At 39.8% G+C, this 3926-nt stretch overlaps 1 long non-coding RNA gene across 1 annotated transcript in view; it reads left to right on the top strand.

Moving 5' to 3' along the window:
* Nucleotides 1-1822: 1822 nt before the first annotated feature.
* The window catches only part of LOC106880149 (uncharacterized), a 48685-nt gene continuing 46581 nt past the window's right edge, over nucleotides 1823-3926 (top strand). Inside the window, exon 1 of the long non-coding RNA XR_001410713.2 lies at nucleotides 1823-1935. This is a non-coding gene — a long non-coding RNA (uncharacterized LOC106880149). The remainder of the gene's footprint in view (nucleotides 1936-3926) is intronic.

Here is a 3926-nt window from a genome sequence, read left to right as displayed (position 1 = left end):
GAAAAACCGCATCTGTGCTGCTGCTGTTTCAGAGAAAAATCGAACGATGACATTGCTGGAAATCGAGTTGAAGCCATCATGTATGTAAGTATGTATGTATGTGAAGGTGCGTGGCTTAGTGGTTAGGGTATTCAGCTCACAATCGTAAGATCGTGAGTTCGATTCCCGGCAGCGCGTTGTGCCCTTTATTACACGTTGCCCCAGTCAACTCAGCTAAGGAAAATGAGTTGTACCTGTAATTCAAAGGAGTCAGTCTTATCCTATTCATTTCTCTGCGTCACGCTGAATCTCCCTGAGAGCTACGTTAATGGTATGCGTGTCTGTGGAGTACTCAGCCACTTGCACGTCAATTTCACGAGTAGGCTGTTCCGTCGATCGGATCAACTGGAACCCTCGTCGTCGTAACCGACAGAATGCTAATTATGTATGTCCCTTAAACTGAAACTACAACATCATATCTATCAATGGCGTACATACTTTAGTTATGATACACAGATGACTGTTCTGTAATTAGAATGTATTTGTTTCATGTAATATACTTTATGAGTCCAATTTCATGATCTGCGCTCCATCAGATGGCGAGATCGCGCTCCCGGTGTAGAGGTCCTGCGCCGCGCTGGCACAGTGCGTGGAAACACCTTCATTACGTCATCGTAGCTACGCTTGGTGAGACATGTTTGTTTACAAGTTTGGGGGCGGAAGGCTCCGAAAGGCAGTTTTTTTTTACGCTGAACTGCATCAGGGCAGGAGGAGCCGTTGTGATCAGAGGTTGCAATATAGGGATGTTCTAAAGAAGCATATGAAGAACTCTGGCGTCTCCCCCAGACAACCTGGAGGATGAGGTCGCCCTGTGGCACGATAAATGGCACCGATCGATGGAGCTTGTAATTCCAGCTATTGAGGAGAAATAACAGAGAGAATTCGAAAGAGCACATGAGAGGTGTCACTTCAATGTTGCACCAAGTAGCTTCGCCCCAGATGCCATCGCTGCTGCAGATCAAGGGCAAGTATTGCAGTCCTCATGGGGCCTTACCGTATTTGATTTCTGAACAGAACTGTCAATGTCGACATACGAAGGACAGCCGACGACGGCGATGTGTGTTTTGCGTGCGTTGAATGGTTACGTTTCTGGTGTATTTGTTGCGTTGTATGAACAGTGTTGGATTAACCATTAATGAAAATAATCAAGTGCTCAGGGCATCAAGGGAAGGAGAGAACACCACAGAAATGGTAAATGGTTTATGGCACAAAAGAAATCACTTTAAACTAAACATTACTTAATGTCCATTTCCAAATGTGGACATTGTCTTTCGTATATCTTTAACATTAATGATCGCAAATTGCTCAGCTGAGCGTTCGTTTTCTCAGTCGAAGTATATTAAAAATCCCCATCAGAACAACTACGCAACGAGGCAGGTAGGATTCCTTATCTCTACTAAGTAAAAAAAGCAGATTTATTACATAAGATTAATTTTGAGGATCTCATCAAAGACTTTGCGATTAAACAAGTGGGTGAAAACTTTTCAATTATAAAGTGGAAGTATACAAAAATAAACTTTATTTTCCATCTTGCTGTTGGTTTTGTTTGATTTTGAAAAATAACAATCTATTTTATGGTTTGTTATTGTTTATATTTTAAATTATAAATAGGGGCACCAATATCTTTTGGGTGTTTAGGACCTCTATGTGTTTTAATCCGGCCCTTTGTGTTTATGTATGTATTGTTCTTTGGTTTTTGACTGTTACTTTATTCCCATACCCATAACTGATTGTTTTTTTTGTTTTTTTTTTTTTTTTTTTTTTTTTTTTTTTTTTTTTTTTTTTTGCAGATTTCCGTATTCGGTACTTCTTTTATGGGAGAAGGATCTGAAATCGTTTCTAATCTGGGATTTCAGCTCTGAAATTTTATATTTATTGGACAGTCACTATCTCAAGGTAAGTACAGGCATGTTTTTGTCTAAACTCACTGAAAAAATATATCCTATTCATTTCTCTTATAGTTGTGTACCGGACTCTTACTAACACGCAAATTATACGCTACATTCCTCTTCGTAATACAATTATCTCGCTTTTAAAAGTTATCTCTACAAACAAAAAGTGTTTGAATAGTACTGCTAACGCAGGTAGGACTCTATTGACTTATTAGTCTTTAATATGCTTGGTAGAATATTATGGTTGCATAACGAAATATGGTGTCCCTACAAGCGATTAACAATTATCTCAGTCACATCCTATAGTAAAGACCCTATCGGCCATGAATGACCATGGGATTGCACCTAAAAAGTTTCCTTCTGAGGCACAAGTCTGGGCAAAGTTGTTTATGGAAGACCAGCAGTCACCCATGCATACCAACCTCCCCTCTCCATGCCACCGATGTTATCCAAGGGGAAAGGTAAAGGGGCTGATACATCTTGGCACCAGTGACACCGCAACTCATTACTACAGCTGAGTGAACTGGGTAAGTGCCCTACTATAGCTCCCGGGCCGACCAAAGCTTTGCGAGTGGATTTGGTGGACGGAAACCGAAAGAAACCTGTGTCACACACACACACACACACACACACACACACACACACACGGCTCCTCTCAGTTTACGTCTACCAAATCCACTCACGATAATTTGGTCGGTCTGCAGCCAGAGTGGAAGACACTTGCCCAAATTGCAACGGAGTGAGTGGGAAGCAAGCTTCGTTCCTGACAGCCAAGCTTGCGCCTCTGTCGTAGACGAGATTACTCCCATGTCTCTGACATTGTCTAACACAATGCGAGGGTCGAACGAAAGAAGAGAACATAAGTGTTTATGTACTTCTTGTTCTCAAGTGTATGAGCTTAAAGTTGTCGTCATTTAGCCGTTGTATTGTGTTTCTGCCGCTCATTAAATTACAGGCAGGAAGTCAGATTGGAGGTTATTCAATTGATAACTTTTTACAGCCACTGTATGCATGCATGTATATATGTATGTATGTGTGAATGTATGTATGTATGTATACAAAGCATATGTGCTTATATACAAAAACAGAAAAGAAATTCTTTATGCAATACTCAAGATGTTACTTAAGTTTCATGGATAAGGAGCTCTCCTCTGCATTGCATAATACATAATGAGGATGTATTTACAGATAACTAGCTGACTGAGATTTGCTCTTCAAGCTTATCTTATGTAAACGCATACACATATATATATTACGTTTTTCTATTTGGTTTTCAAGATTCTTGATGTGAACTCAAGAGCTGAAACATTTCGTATCTCAAGAGGGTCAGTATAGCAATAAGATGCACATGCGCACACACACACACATACATAAATGCACATACACGCGTATATATACACACACACACACACACACACACACACACACACACACACACACACACATATATATATATATATATATACACATACATACGTACATTCGTCTGGCTGCCTCTTATGTCCATCTCTTATGTTCCTGCCTTTAGGCTTTCACTTCATACCCGCCAGCTCAATTTGATTCGTTCTCAGTCGAAAGAAACCTGTTGTTATATTCTTGTTGTATTTGTAATTGTGTACCATGTTCTCCGTTTTTTTGTCTTTGTTGCTTTACACATTCGCTATCTTTCTTACAAAAAATATAATGCTCTTAGCTTAGACATTTTTTGGGGTGGGGGAAACCAGACCGAACAGTCTCAAGTGTAACTGTCCGAAACGGTAAGGACATCTGGTAACTTGACTGAAGAAAGAAGCCCACGAATGACCCATCTTTTTTTCCCCTGTCCCTTGAATTGTTGATTTCCCTGCCCGCCTTTGTATCGTCCATCTGTCCGAATGTTTTATTGTCCTCTATTGCATTTTTGTTCCATTTAAAAAGATTTATATGTACATTTAGCGGCGTACGTACACCCTTGTGCTCATATATATATATATATATATATATATATATATATAT

Source organism: Octopus bimaculoides, chromosome 23 (genome assembly GCF_001194135.2).
Source record: "Octopus bimaculoides isolate UCB-OBI-ISO-001 chromosome 23, ASM119413v2, whole genome shotgun sequence".
In the NCBI taxonomy this organism is placed as follows: domain Eukaryota; kingdom Metazoa; phylum Mollusca; class Cephalopoda; order Octopoda; family Octopodidae; genus Octopus; species Octopus bimaculoides.
This window is presented reverse-complemented; position numbering and strand designations above follow the sequence as displayed.